Genomic DNA, 15,942 nt, shown 5'->3' on the forward strand with positions numbered 1-15,942 from the left:
GGTGTGGTATTCTGTCGTGGCAGCCCGAGCTGGCGAAACAGGCCCCCAGCGTCTTCTCCAGGGGATTTGAATCCTCTGTTCTTCCCGTTACTTTCCCAATGGGGTAGGAAATATGCTAAGCAAGTACCGTAAACTTAGGGGCGGATTAGGACAACGGGGACGCATTCCTGCATGACGCTGGAGGTCCGAAGCCCGAGACCCGGGTTTGGGCAGGCTGTTCCTTCTGGAGGCTTCAGGGGGGAGTTTGTTCCCTTTTGCTGGAGGCCGCCCACGGCTCCCGGCCCCTTCCTCAGAGTCCCCTGCCTTCCATGAACCCCCACTGCTGACAGTGACCTCCCACCTGCCCCCTATACAGAGGGGCTGGTGGTGTTACTCAAACCCATGGGCCTGAGAACCAGGGGGCTGGCGTCCGGGGGCGAGGGGAGAAGGATGTTCTGTGTCCCGGGACCCTGTGATCACATGGACCCCCCCCCCCCACATAATTCAAAGCCATTCCCCAGATCAAGACTTTGAACTTAACCCCATCTGGGGCGCCTGGGTGGCTCAGTCGGTTGAGCGACCGACCTCAGCTCAGGTCATGATCTCACAGCTCGTGAGTTCGAGTCGGGCTCTGTGCTGACAGCTCGGAGCCTGCTTCAGATCTGTGTCTCCCTCTGTCTCTGCCCCTAACCCACTCGCATTCTGTCTCTGTCTCTCTGAAAAATAAACATTAAAAAAAATAAAAATAAACTCAACCCCATCTGAAGGTCCCCCTTGCTGTGTAAGGCAGGCTACTTGCAGGTTCTGGGGATTAGGGTGAGGACATCTGGGGATGTCCGGCCCCACCGGCCTCGCCACTCTGGCCGGCTAACTCACCACACCTGGCTTTCGCTCAGAGGTCAGCCAGGGGACGAGTTCACAGGGTCTCTGGCTTCCCACCCTGGCGGCGGCCATGGTCACCCCAGCCCGCATCTGTGAGACGCTGGCCGGAGAAGGCCCTGGAAGGGGGGGGTCTGCCCACCGAGGCTTCACCTGAGCTAAGTGAGACATGGCTGCTGACAGCCAGGGACCAGGCCAAGGGCGCCGGTCCTGGGCCTCGGGGGTCCTCGTAGCAGAGGCTCTCGGGGCGCCCCAGAGGCGTGGCTCTGGAGGGCCTGTCACGGACTTTCCGTCACCCCGAGTGACTGGTGAACTGTTTACAGGGCCAGACATCACTCTGAACTGGAGACAGACTCCCCCCCACCCCCACCCCTGCAAGGTGCCTGCTGCCGTGTCCCTGTGGTGTGCTGGGGGCACACGCGTGTGTGTATGTATATGTGTGAGGTCGAGTGTATGGGTGTGAGTGTGAGTGTGGCTGTGAGGGGTTGACTGGGGGGCACGCAGGTATGAGTGTGGCTGTGGCGGGTGTGGAGTGTAGCATGGGGAGGCGCCGACTCACCCCTGCAGCAGGCGGGGCGCCCGGGCGGGCGCGGGAGGAGGAGAGGCGGCGGGGAGCTTGCGGGGAAGTTGAACTTGTCCTCCAGGCTGGGGGGCTCTCCAGGGGCTGAGACGGATTTGAGGCCGGCTTTCAAGCCGCCCGCCCGGAGGGTCCCGGCTTCGGGGCCCAGGCAGGCCGGGCCAAGGTTCTGGGGCGCAGCCGCGGCTACAGGGGAAGGAGCACGGGGCGGGGGGCTCACCCGACCCCCGCGGCCTCCGCAAAGTCCCACCAACCGCCCTGAGCGGTGGAGAGAACTAACCAGCTAGTTACGCTGGGTTCCAATCAGCGACCACGAGAAGCAGCCCTGCGTCAGCAGCGTCCGGCCAGCAACCCCTGGGTCGGGCTCCGTGGGGTTCCTTGTCCCCTCCCCGGGTCTGGAGCGCATCCCCACCGCCCACTCCAAGGTCTCTGTCCCCTCTGGAACTCGTGCAGCAGGCCGGCCCAGCCCGGCCCTCCCAAGGAACCTAGCAAACCCAGATGGGAAGGTTGGCTTGCGTTCTCACGCGCAAGGACACAGAACAGTCCCCCGAGGAAGTCAGGCCCCACTCAACTCGCAGAAAGGCCCCTCGTTGAGCCTGAGCCCGGATAAAACAGAACACAGGCCAGACGGGGCACGTGCACCTGCTTCTCTGGGAGCCTGTAGGGAAGACCGGCCCCACCTGGCCTCTCCTCCCCAGCGCCCCTGTCCCGGAAGCCTGTATTGGCCCCAATCTTATCTCTCGCAGCAGAGAGTTGTAGAAAGATCCAGCCAGAGGACGCTTCCCTGCTATTTCAGTCCAGCTGGATTTTAATCTTTAAAGTAATGATGCCTAATCCTTAAATTATATACTTTCCACAGAACCGGGGCATGTTTTATGTTGTTGGGAGTGACCCAACTAAGGGTTTCTGCCTAAGGTGAAACAGCTGGTTCCTGGCTAGGCTAGGGCCACAACCAGCTCACGCCGACCTCAACCTGGGCTTAGCCTCGTGTCCTATACCATTTGTCATTAGTCACTGGAATGGACAAGTGTGCTTGTTCCTAGCCCTTCATCTATAGCAAAGAGAGACCTGTATTATGATTTCTGTGTTCCCATTAAATCATAAATCCCTCCTGGTATGTCACTGTGCAATGGGTAGCTCCTCAGTTGTGCAGTGCACAACTTGTAACACCGAACATGGCAGCCCTGCATCCAGAGTTAACCTAACAGTATTAATTCATCCCTCCAGCAAAAGGAACAATGCCCTGGTGGGGAAAAATCATGCCGTTGTCCTAAGAATGATGGTCCTAATGTGCATAATCCAGTATAACTGAGCCCAGCTGTGTTGAAAGAAACAGGGGAGTAGACAAAAAGGAAAGGCCTCCCACTGCTGGACACCCTGGCTGCATGAGGAGGCCTTGTGCTCTTAGCAGGCTGAGTTGAGCAGCTGTTAGTGCATGGCCAGTCAGGAGGGCGTTTGGGGGGTGCTGTGATGGGGTGCAGACCTCAGGCCAGGTTTTGTCCTGAGTCAGCTAGAGAAGGAAGAAGTGAGTTATTTCTACCTTCACCCACAGGTGACGAAAGTTTATAACCTTTCCTGCCTCCGGCTCCATTTCCTTATCTGTTAAAAAATGGGCAGTGCCGTGCCTGGCCCACACCTGCTCTGAAGGACAGATAGCAAGAACAGGCTGGGTTCCTGACATGTCGCTGTGGCACAGCCTAATGTCACAGTGCCTGGTGCCTCTGTGCGTGAAGCTGGTGCTGAGACGTGGGGGGTGGGGGAGCCTTTCCCAGCTTGCACCTGAGGAGCAGGACACCATGCCCAGCTCTGTCCTGGGCCCTGTGTAGACAGCACACCAGTCTTCTGGGGGCACTAAGGAAATATCCTGTCCCTCATAATTTTGGGGTTTTTTTGGAGTAAGATAGCCCAGAGTTGGAATTTTTTTCAAGCAGCCTTGTTGAGGTATAATTGACAAATGAGACACGGAACATATTTAATTAAAGTGGGCATTTTGACATGTGACTACACCCACGAAACTATCACCCCAAACAAAATCATGAACACAAGCATCAACCCCCAAAGTTTCCTTGTGCCTCTCCTGTCTCTGCCCCCAGGGGCAGCCGCTGCCAATGTTTATTTTTAAAATTTTGTTTTTAATGGGGTGCCTGGGTGGCTCAGTTGGTTAAGCGTCTGACTTCAGCTCAGGTCATGATCTCACAGTCTATGAGTTCGAGCCCCGCGTCAGGCTCGGGGCTAACAGCTCAGAGCCTGGAACCTGCTTCGGATTCTGTGTCTCCCTCTCTCTGTGCCCCTCGCCTGCTCATGCTCCGTCTCTCTCTGTCTCAAAAATAAATAAAAAACATTTTAAAAAATTATAAATAAATAAAATTTTGTTTATAAGTTTTATTTGAGAGGGAGAGAGAGCGCACGAGTGGGGGAGGAGCAGAGAGAGAATCCCACACTGACAGCACAGAGCCTGACGTGGGGCTTGAACTCATGAACCATGAGATCATGACCTGAGCCAAGATCAAGAGTTGGACGCTTAACCGACTGAGCCACCGAGGTACCAACCCCCCCCCCCCACCGCCATGTTAATTTAAAGACACTTTCGATCACAAGATGCATGGTGACCCCAGGGAGCTTTAAACCCAAAGGAGGAGTGAGCATGTGTGACCGAACAGTGGTCAGGAGAGGCTTCCTGGTGGAAGCAGCCTTTCAAGGAGTGGTGGCTGGGATAGGGGAAAATCCTTTAGGGGCGTCTGGCAGAGCACAAAGCTAAGCTGGCTACTGCCAGCCGGGGGGTGGGGGAGGGGACAACAAGTCCCATGGAAGGGCCCCGGCACGGCCAGGTTGGAATCCTCTCGGCCACTCCGCTGTATGATCTCAGGCAAGTTCCCTAACCTCCGTCAGCCCCAATTTTCCTATTCGGGAGCTGGGGGTAATGATCAGTTTTGTTGCAAAAATTAAAGCAGGTAATTTACATCAGGTGCCTGGCACTTAGTGGGGACTCAAGAAATGGTATCACCCCACCATCTACTATTTGAGTAGAGGATCGTAGTGGGGCCAAGGAGTGAATAAGCCACACACCTAGAGCCAGCTCTGAATTCAGTACTGAGTTCATGCTGGTCCTCCCACCTCGCATGTTCATCTTCCGTCTTCTGGACTCATCATTCAAAGACTCACTCGGGCCTCACCACCTCCGGGAAGCCTCCCCCGATTACTCTAACTAGGATTCTAAATGCTGCGGTGTTCTGTCCTCTCTAAACCCCCAATACTATTTGAGTTGTAACCACACAGTCTTACAATTCACAGTGTGGTGTTGGGCATCGTTCTCAGTGAGTCTCTATTTTGACTCCTGCGTTGAATGCAAGTTTCTTGAGGGTGGGAACCCTGTCTCCTGCTTCTTCGTGCCTTCCACCATATCTTTGGACCCTCAGCTAAGGCTAGCAGTTCATCCAATAGGTGAGTATTAATTTAGCTAGACGCTATAGAGAGAACCGTGGTCCACACCGCAGGGAGAATGTTTTGAATGATGAGGGGCAAGCGTGAGGCTGTTGTCTGGTGAGCTGCTGGAACAAACACCGCAGACGTTCATTCGTCACAGTTCCAGGGGCTGGGAGTCCAGGATCGAGATGTCAGCGGCTCTGGTGTCGGGTGAGAACCCTCTTCGTGGCCCACAGGACGACGTCGTCCCCCTGATGTGTCCTCACACGGTGGGAGGGGTCTCTTTTGCAGGAGCACTAATCCCTCACGGAGCATCCAGCTCGGGACCTCATCGCCTCCCAAAGGCCCCCGCTTCCTAGGACCATCACGGCGGGGCTTGGGTTTCAACGCGTGGGTTTGGGGAGGACGCAGGCTTGGGGGCCACAGCAGTCGGCGTGCAGTGACGATGTTGACGGTGGTCACGCCGATAACTGCTCTTCTCCCTAAAGGCCGGCGGGTTCGGGCACGTCCCCCAGAGACGCCCAGACCCGCTGGGGGGTCAGCCCGCTGACACCACCGGCAGCCGGCCCTGTCCCCCCCCCGGGGGCCTCCAGCCGGGCCTCGCGGGTCAGGAGCGGTGCCCTGACCTCCCAGACACAGATGGCACCGTGTGCCACCCTGTGGCACCCTGGATCCCAGACACAGATGGAGTTTGCTTTCTTCAGTGCCGCGTGACTGCCTTTTGCTCAGCCAGCGGTCTGACCCGAGGCTCCTTCCCTGGGGGACTGTCCTCTGTCCCACACACAGACTCACGCCAGCAGCCGGCTTCCCGGAGCTGACACCGGCCGCTCTCCAGACCCACCCGCGTCTGCCCCGCTCTTTGATACACTGCTCTGGGGGTGACTCATCACGAGCGGTTCCTGTCACCAGCCACAGACACCCCGAGGAGGCCCGAGAGCTTCCCTCGGCTCATGAGCTGAGCTGGAAGGCGAAACCCGTTTCACAAGGCGCTTTGCAGGGGAAGAGGGGGAAGCGACACGAGGGGGGGCCAGACCGTCAGGGCCCGGGAGGGCGCTTGGGTGGGTCCCCCGCGGGCTCTGGGGGGGCCAGACCGTCAGGGCCCGGGAGGGCGCTTGGGTGGGTCCCCCGCGGGCTCTGGTGGGGCCAGGACCTCAGCACGCTCGCCCTCTCCTCCCCCGCCGCTCACCACCCGGCCCACGGCGGGTCCTTCCTGGCCCGGGGAAAGACCCGTAGGTGGGTCCCGGGTCACATCCCCAACACGTCGTCACGAAATGAAAAGAGCGTCACGGATGTCTGGCTTCAGCGCCCCAGGCAAGTTACTTAACCTCTCTGAATCTCAGTTTCTTCACCTGGGAAATAGGCGCAAGGCCCACCCTCAAGATTGCTGTGAGGACTGCCAGTGACGTGTGCCACGTGCCCAGGACGTGGCAGACGCTTACGCCTAACAGCACATCTTAGTTAAGTGTCTGCATCTCTCCGATAAGCCCTCTGTGCCTAGCAAGGGAAATCGAGCTAGCGTTCAGGTCTCCTCCGGCGGGAACAGGTGTCTCTCGGGACGAGGGGTGGGTGTGTCCGTTTGACCCGGTCCGCCCTGTGGCCCCCACACGAGGGTTGGGACGCGTGTCTCATTCTGATGGAATCTTGACACCAGGCCCCAGGCCGGATTCCCGGTTCCAGGCCTCTGATAACTTTCTCAGCACCCTGAAGGCAGGTGCAATCTCCCATAAACCCTGGGACAGGTGCTCCGCGGGGCTTGCGGTAGAGACTTTGAACCCCGGTCACCGTCCAGGCACGGGCACCGTGGACCGGGCCAGAGACACGGGCTCCCCTCAACCCCTTAGCGCGTGGACCGCCGGCCGACCGGGCGGACCCATGGGGCGGCCTGTCCACTCGGCCTCCAGGAAGACACCGGCCTTGGGGTGGGGGGACATTCAGGAAAGAGAACCCCACAGGCCGTGGCCGCAGCACTGAGGGCCCCTTTCATCCCAGGGGAGGGAGGAGCTTCCTGGGATTCTCTTCCTTTCGCCAAGGAAGAGATAACTTCCTCTGGGTGGCCCATCCAGCAGCGAGAAGCAGGCCTGGGAGAGGAACCCAGACCTTCTGGCTCCTTCTACTAAGCCTTGTCCAGCAGGCTGCCGTGGGAGACCCTGCAGGTCCAAACAGAGATGGGATGGCTGTGGGTCTGAGCCCTAAAGAGCCTCTGGACCCCACATTTTCACCGTTAAGGCAGCAGAAGCTGGTATAATTTTGAGGCGTGTTATTTGTCACCATGCATCAGAATCCTCAAAGAGGCCCCTATGTTCTGACCAATTATTTTCTTAACAGGAGGGATCTTAAATAATCACCAAGGGGCATCAGGTTAAAGTTAGTCATATGACCCAGAAAGTCCACTCGTAGGTGTGAGCCCAAGAAAATGAAAGCGTCATCCACGCACACACAAATTACAAATTATTATTCAAAAATAATAATTTGTGAATGTTTTTAGCGGCACTATTTACAATAGCCGCGAAGTGAAGACGACCCAATGTCCATCAGGTGCCGAGGGGATAAACGAACTGTGACAGATCCAAACGATGGCACGTTATCCAGCAAGAAGTAGAAATGAAGTCCTAGCACGCGCTGCCACACGGATGACCCTTGCAAACGTTGTGCTAAGTGAGAGCAGGCGGTCCTAAGAGACCACACGTTTCTGATTTCATTGATATGAAATGTACAGAATTCGTCTCTGGAGGCAAATTGATAGGAACAGAAAGCCGATCGGTGAGTGGTTGTTTAGGGCTGGGGGTGCGCGTGGGGGTGTGTGAGTGGGGTGGAGACTGACTGCCAAACGTTCCAAAATCGGATCGTGGTGATGGTTTCACGGCTCTGTGAACACACGAACAAACATTAACCTGTACACTTTAATTAATTAATTTTTTTTCTCTTTAGTCTCTGATCAGATGTGCTTTTCCTAAGCAACTGCTTATTTTTAACGACACACTTAAAAAAAAAGTTTATGTATTTATTTTGAAAGAGAGAGCCCATGCATGTGAGCAGGGAAGGCTAGAAAGAGAGAAATAGCAAGAGAAATAGAAGAGAAATAGAAAGAATAGTAAGCAGGCTCCATGCAATCAGCACAGGGCTCAAGGCGGGGTTTGAACTCACAAACTGAAATCATGACCCGAGCCGAAATCAAGAGTTGGAAGCTCAACCGACTGAGCCACCTAGGCACCCCTACAGGATACACATTAAATGGGCGCATTATTATTATTATTATTATTTGTGTCTCCAAAAAAATGGACACCAGGATGTTATTCTCAGCATTTAAAAAAAATAATAAACTACTTAAAATAATCCAAATCCTGGGGCACCTGGGTGGCTTAGCGTCCACTGGTTAAGCGTCCGACTTTGGCTCAGGTCATGATCTCGTGGTTCGTGAGTTCGAGCCCCGTGTCGGGCTCTGTGCTGACAGCTCAGAACCTGGAGCCTGCTTCGGATTCTGTGTCTCCCTCTCTCTCTGCCCTTCCCCCGCTCATGCTCTGTCTCTCTTTCTCAAAATAAATAAATAAACTTAAAAAAATAAAAATAAAAAAATTTGTAGTAACTACTTTATTAATATTTCTCCCTAGCTGGATTCTAGTAAAACACATATTTCGGAGATATTTACACAGTTCTCCATAAAATTAACATTAAATACTGACCATATGTTGAGGCTTAGAAATCCAGCTTTAGGGGCACCTGGCTGGCTCAGTCAGTACAGCATGTGACTCTTGATCTAAGGGTCGTGAGTTCGAGCCCCACGTTGGACATGCAGCTTATTTTAAAATTTAAAAAACAATATTTAAAAAGGAAAAAGAAACCTGGTTTCACTGGATTTACTGTACTGAACAGTACTGAGATACTGTATTGCATTCTGGTCTTTAATCTCAAAGAAGTAATCGTATTTCATTTCTTATTTCGTTATTTTCATTTGGGGGGTGAGGATTTTCTCAATGCCTTCACTCAAAGCTTCTCCACATTTTCCACCCTCCGGCACATCTGTAAAATGACAGAATTTGTGCGTTTGTGGCTGCATTGCCTGTGACTGCAAGTAACCGGCCCAAGAATGGCTTCCCTTTCGGGGAGTAATTTCTCAGCACCCTGAGTGTAAAATTTGCCTGTTGACTACCCAGACTTTCAGCTCGTAATATACAAGTTTGCAGCACATGTGTAACTTTAAGAAATAATGGAGAGGGATTCAGTGCACGCTTCACAATTTTCCCCGTGGTAATATTTTGCAAAACCGAAGTCCAGTATCACAACCAAGATACTGACATTAGCACACAAGGTCCAGAATGTCTCCATCGTTGCCAGGATCCCTCCTGAAGCCCTTTGACAGCCACGCCCACTTTAGCCGCCATTTCTACCTTAACTCCTGGCAGCTACCGATCTGTCCTCCATTTGTATAGCTGTGTCGTTTCGAGGACGTTGTCTAAACGGAATCATATGGCACGTGGCATTTCGGGATTAGATTATTTTCACTCAGCATAATTCTTTGGAGATTCATCTAGGTTACTGTGTGTGTGCGCTTTCTTTTTTTTTTTTTTTTTTTTCGTGATGAGTAATTTTCCACGTGTGGATGAACCACCATTTGCGGTTCCCCCATTGAAGAATGTCTGGATTGTTTCCAGCCGGGGACCATTACAAATAAAGCAACTGTAAAGCATCTGTATACTATTTTTTTTTTTTAATGTGACTATAAGTTTTTCCTTCTCTGGGGTAAATGCCTAGGAGTGTAATTACTGGATCACTGCATGTTTAGTTTGTGTGTGTGTGTGTCTGTTTAAGAAAATGTCAAACTCCTTTCCAGAGTGGTTGTACCATTTTCTATCCCCATCAGTAAGGCATGAGTAATCCAGTTCCCCACCTCATCACCAGCATTTGGTTTCGCTATTGTTTTTTGTTTCAATAATTCTGGAGACAGTGAGCTCTCATTGTGGCTTTACTTTGCATTTCCCTAATGAATGATGATGTTGAGAACCTTTTCTTGAGTTGATTTTCTGTTTGTAGATCTTCTTCAGTGAAATGTCTCAGGTTCTTTGGCTTGTCATTTTCTCATTGGAACTTTTTTCTTCTTTTTTTTTTTTTACTGTTGCATTTTGAGAATTCCTTATATATTCTAGACAGTGAGTAGTCCGTTGTCAAATAGGTGGTTTGCAAATGTTTTCTCCTAGTCTATAGGTTGTACTTTCATTCTCTAAACAGGGTGTTTTGTGGAGTATAAGGTTTTAATTCTGATGAAGTCTGGTGTATCACTCTTTCCTTTTTTTTTGATCATATTTTTGGTATCAAATCCAGAAACACTTTGCCTAGTCCTAGGTCCCAAAGATTTTTTTTTTATGTCTGTGCTCCATTTTGAGCTAATTTTTGTATAAGGTGTGACTTAGGTTAGGTTGAAGTAATTTTTTTTCTGACCCAATCGCACCAGCACCATTTCTTTAAAAAGGCTCTCTGCCTTCCAGTGAATCGGAATATGACTCAGGTATCTTCATGTGGGTTCATTTCTGGGTTCTCTATTCAGTTCCACTGATCCACGTGTTTGTCCCTCAGCCAATAATGCTCTGCTGTCTTGATTCCTGTAGGTCTACAGTAAGTATTGACATTGGGTGTACTGTTGTCTTCCACTTTATGATTCTTAACTTTTTATTTAAAAAAATTTAATTCCAGGATAGGAATCATACAGTGTTATATTAGCTTCAGGTGTACAATATAGTGATTCAACAATTCTATTCATTTCTCAGTGATCATCATGATAAGTGTACTCTTAATCACCTTCACTAATTTCACCCATCCTCCTACCCACCTCCCCTCTGGTAACCATCAGTTTGTTCTCTATAGTTAAGAGTCAGTTTTTTCGGTTTGCCTACTTTTTTCTTTGTTCGTTTGTTGTGTTTCTCCACTGTATGATTCTTGTTCAAAATTGTTTAGCTCTTGTAGTTTCTTTGCCTTTCGATACCAATTTTGGAATAATCTTGTCATATCTACAGAAGTCTTGCTGGGATTTTGATAGGAACTGCTTTAAACCTGTCAGTTTGGGGAGAATTGACATCTTTAAGATGTTGAGTCTTCCAATCCATGAACATGGTATGTCTTTACATTTGTTTAGATCTTCTCTGATTTTTTTTCGGCAGTTTTTATCATAAAAGTCCTACGTGTATTTTGTTAGTTTTACACCTAGGTATTGTGATTATTTTTCTTAGCAATTATAAATGGTATTTTATTTTTAATTTCAGTGTCCAGGTGGTCGCTGCTAGTATACATAGAAATAAAGTTGATTTTTATATGTTGATATTGTGTCTTATAGTCTTGGTATTTTGTTCTAGCCACTCAGGCAGACTAGGAGTCCCCAGTGCCTTGTCTCCACCCTGTGGAAGCCCCACATTACCCACCCCGGCATCTACCATCACTGTTGTTTCAGGCTGTCTCCTGCTCTCCTTGGATGCTGGCTAGTGCCCGAGGTGTGGCTTTGCTCGTGCTGTTGTTCCTCCTATAAGACATCCTCCTCTGCAGACATCTCCCTCTGCAGACTCCAAGCCCACTCCCCCTGCGGGGGCAACACCAGCCCCACCCCTCCTAAAATCTTCTTTGATTCTAGGCTCTCTCTCTCTCTCTCTCTCTCTCTCTCTGAGTTAGTGCGTTTATGGTCAGCAGCATACATTTTGTTACTTACATGTCCTCTGACTGTTTACAGGTAATAGGTTTGTGCCCACAGACACTAAAGAATAAGCTTGTTGAGGACAAGGACTGGTTTTGCTCTTCACAGCTCACAGAAGGCATTCCAGCAGAACTTGACTGAGTGATACACATGCAGGTGTAGGTTTCTGTAGAAAGTCAGACAACAGAATAAAAAGAAAGTGCTGAGAAGGATTCCCAAACAACTGCCATGGGCTTCTCTTCTTGGCTTCCCCACTGCGTCTGAGATACAGGATGTACCGAGAGACCTTCCCCTCTATGGCATGCCTGAAAAAACACCAGCAAAGGGCCCTGGACCAGCTCCGACTGTTTCTGGCCTTGCTCCCTGTGCTGTAGCCAGAAGGGAAGGGCTGCTCAAAGGCTCTCATGCCTCAGGAAGGAAAACCAATCTGCAGTAAGGCTCTGTCTCCAGATCAAGTTCTTAAACAAGTAGTGAATAAATAGGGGAAAAAAATATTTTAGGACAGAGTGGAGGTTGGGTTGTATTTGGAAAGAAGTGGCAGGCAGCAGGGAAAGTTGGGGGAAAGAGCCAAGAGCGAAAGATCTGAACACACAGAGGCAGAAGTAACGGAGAGAAAGGTTAGAGTAAAAGCCAGGAGGGGAAAAGAGACAGCGGGGCAGAGATCTTGGAATAGAGAGATGACCAAGAAAGCGAGAGAGAGGAGAGAGAGGAAGAGAGAAGAGAAGGGGGAGGGAGGGAAGGGGATGAGAAGGGGAGGGGGCTGGGGGTAGAGCGGGAAGGAGGGATTGGAGAGGAAGGGAGGCATGGGAGGGGAGAGGATGGGAGGGGAGGAGACAGGGGGGAGAGGAGAAAAGGAGGGTGGGGGGGGAGAGGGGAAGGCAGAGGGGAAGGGAGGAGGAGGGCAGAGGGGAGGAGACAGAACAATATAGGTCTACATATGTTGAGAATGGAAAGAAAGCCAGGAGTAGACTTACCAGGAGAAATGAAGGCAGCAAGCCCTGGAAAGAGTGGTCTGGCAGAGAGAAGTCCGCACGCCGGGAAAGTGGGGGAGGAGCGTGGAGAGGCAGAGAAGAGGTCAGACCCAACAGAAGAAGCAAGGGTCTAGCGTCACGGCACCTTTTATTGGCATTTGTCAAGAGCCCGATTTAAATGTGTGTCTGTGCCTCTCGACGCAGACCTGAGGCCACCTCCAGGCCATCATCACGACTTGTCTTTGCGCTCGGCAGGATAAGTCGAGAGGAGTCAAGGATACGGAAGGCTCCGTCCTTCACCCGGCTACGTGTCGACCTGGATGAAAGCAAGCTCCAGCTTCTGCTTCAGGGGCCCTCTCTCCCGGGACCCCTTCCTAGCCTGAGAGGGGCCCTACAGTTGTTCCCAGGGTCACATGTTGTACAATTTGCAAAGGTCAGCTATTTAAGTGCGGCCACGTCCACCGTCCCTTCCCTGTGTGACCAGCCACCGTGCACACAGATGTCCTGCTAGGACAGGAGTTTTCAGGAGTACTCCCACCACCACTGGCATGATCACATGGAGGTACACAGCCCGTGATGCTACTATAACATGAACGCAGGGCCCCAGAGGGATGGGGCCCTCTGAAGAGAAGGGGGCCCTCTGAAGCAGAAGAGAAATGAGGTTTGGGATTGACAGAGCCAGAAGCTGGGCCGGGGAAATTCTTGCGATCACCAGATGTAAAACAGGAAGTGTAGGATTTACTTTCTGTCGAGGTCTAATCAAACCCGAGGCTCTCACCTACTGGGAATATGCAGTCACACAGCCTGTACCGTCCTGAGGACACCACGCGTCTCTTGCAATTCCCCTGGGGACGCTTCAGTGCTGGAGCCACTGAGTTCCCAGATGTCTGCAGCTCCCCAGTGTGTGTGTGTGGTTCACTCAGCATTAGTTACCTGAGGACAGGAGTGTCTCCGCGTCCAGCAAACAGCTTCGCGCCTGGCTCCTGGCAGACATTCAACACGTAATTAATTGTAAGACTCTTACCCGAGTGAATGAATGAATCAGTGAACGAACAAATGAACGAGTGAATGAACGAATGAATGAACAAATGAACGAACGAATGAACAAACAAATGAACAAATGAATGAATGAATGAACAAATGAACAAACGAATGAATGAATGAATGAATGAATGAACGAATGAACAAACGAACGAATGAATGAATGAATGAACGAATGAACAAACAAGCTGCATTGAAATAAATACCTGGTTGTTCATTCTCCAGATGCCATCCGTATAGCTTTGTCTTCATGGTAGGGAAGGAGGCCACACAAAGACATAGTCCCACGTGGGGGGTCTGTCCTCTTGTCGTCCCCTGCCCCGCACGGTGACGAAGGCTAGAAATGAGAATGTTGACAAGCCCAGGTTCCCACACCCGGTCTCACTCGCCTTGCTGAAGTCCCTGTGTTCTCAGTGGAACAAATCTGTTTTCAGCCATTCCTCGGAGTTTCCTGACGTCCCCGCAGCGGTTTCGACAGAGGGCTTGCTTCTTGCAAAACCTCTTTGGCTGTTCTGGTTCCCTTTGAGTAGGAACCTCTATTTGGCAACAGAAGTAAAGTTTCCTCACGGGTTTTGTGTTACAAGTGGAGTCTTGCCCCATTCTGGGAGCGTCTCCTGTAAAAATACCGCTGTATTTTTTAGGCTGTGACTGTGCGGGGTCTGGGCTTCACGTAAGGCCACAAAGACCCGGGACTGAAGAACTGAGAGCTTCCTTTTAAAACGAGGTAGTGGACTTTGGATGGGATTTTTATTTGGATAGCCTGGTTCTTGGAAATGGGGCCCGTCTCTCTTGGGATATTCTAAAGAACCTTTCATGCGTCACCTCAGACACTTGCTTACGTACACCCCCGGGGCCCAGCACTGGATGGGGCTTCGGGGATGCAACGACCCCCGCCCCCACCACCATATACACAAAGATCAGTGCTCTCACACAGGCCGCGTTCACTCCAGTTTCGTCTCTGCAGACATCTCGAAACCTGTGCCACAACTAATCAGAACCTTCCCGGTGGCCATCTCAGACCGTTTCTTGTGGTTCAGTTCTCAACAAGAAAAGAGAACCAACACTTTCCCGGCTTCTGCCTAACCTCCCTGTCTGAACCGAAAGGCCTTAACCCACTCACTGTGGAGTATTTTCTTTTCCTCCATCGGTGGTGGTGGTGATGGCCATCGGAGACGGGGTCGGTGGGGGAGAATTTACCATCGCAGGCCAGACTGATCACACTTTCTTAGTTATTAGGACCTCTTCCCCAAGGAGATCTGCTGTCTTGGCTGAGAAGGCCCCGGGAAAGTTCCAGAGCTCTAAGCCTGCTGTGGAGGGGCCCGAGCCTGCTGGCCTGGCAGAGCGTGCCTCGGGGTTGGAAGGTAAGGCATCATTTGATGTCCGGCTCTCTTCCGTCCACAGGGGATTGCTATTGTAGGAGTGGCCCTCTCCCCATTCCGATGCTAATCTGGCAATCCCAGCAGTGCTTTCTGGAGAAAGAAGCTGCCGGAAGGACAAGGCAAATGTGCCAGCAGGCTGTGTGGAAACAAACTCCAGCCTCTGTGTAGACATCCCGCTTTGCTCTTCAGGGTCAGAGAATAGAAGGGGCTGAGGGGCAACAGAGACAGGCTGAGGACAGCAGGCCTTCAGCGGATCTAGGCCTCAACCGGTGGGACCCTGAGCCCCAGCGGCAAACACTCAGGCACCCTTACCACGGCCTAGGCCACAGGACGCAGGGGCACACAGGGTTCTCTCCGAAGCCCTCCCCTCCTGAGTCCTCCGTACTGCTAGGGCCTGGTTCTCTTCTTCCCTCTGACCACTTTTCCGTGCTGTCTGTGGGCACCTGACAGTCCACGCACCTGCTGAACTGTCCCCCGCGTGGCAGGCCCCGCACCACCAGCTAAGGATGTCACGATGCGCAGGACCAGCTATGTGATTTATGGGGTCCAGCCGAAAAGGAAAATGTGGGCCCCTCATTCTTTTTTTTTTTTAATTTTTTCTTATCATTTATTCATTTTTGAGAGACGGAGAGAGACAGAGCATGAGTGGGGGAGGGGCAGAGAGAGAGGGAGACACAGACTCAGAAGTAGGCTCCAGGCTCTGAGCTGTCAGCACAGAGCCCCACGCAGGGTTCGAACTCACGAACTGCGAGATCACGACCCAAGCCAAAGTCGGACGCTCGACCGACTGAGCCACCCAGGCGCCCCATGGGCCCCTCATTCTTAATAATTCAGAAGCCACTCAGGATTTCGGGGTAGTGACAGGAGAGCACTGGCCCGAGCAGCATCCAGCCCAGACACCCCCCGCCCCCCGGAATGACAGAGGGAGCTTTTCATCACCTCATTCCACCGCCCACCTTCCTACGATGGTGCTGACGTCTCTCGCTGGGCTGTACTCGGCCACCACGCATCCACACGGCT

General features: G+C 51.8%; 1 long non-coding RNA gene across 1 annotated transcript; it reads right to left on the reverse strand.

Annotated features, from left to right (window-relative positions):
• Window positions 1-7,335: 7,335 nt before the first annotated feature.
• LOC121014869 (uncharacterized) lies at window positions 7,336-15,557 on the reverse strand. Its single transcript, XR_005783472.1, has 3 exons — window positions 13,750-15,557; window positions 13,281-13,485; window positions 7,336-7,723 (listed from the first exon to the last, which is right to left on the reverse strand). It is a non-coding gene; the product is annotated as an uncharacterized LOC121014869 (long non-coding RNA).
• Window positions 15,558-15,942: the final 385 nt, after the last annotated feature.

The sequence above is a fragment of the Herpailurus yagouaroundi genome, unplaced genomic scaffold, assembly GCF_014898765.1.
Source record: "Herpailurus yagouaroundi ecotype Mexico unplaced genomic scaffold, PumYag 203, whole genome shotgun sequence".
Taxonomy (NCBI): Eukaryota; Metazoa; Chordata; class Mammalia; order Carnivora; family Felidae; genus Herpailurus; species Herpailurus yagouaroundi.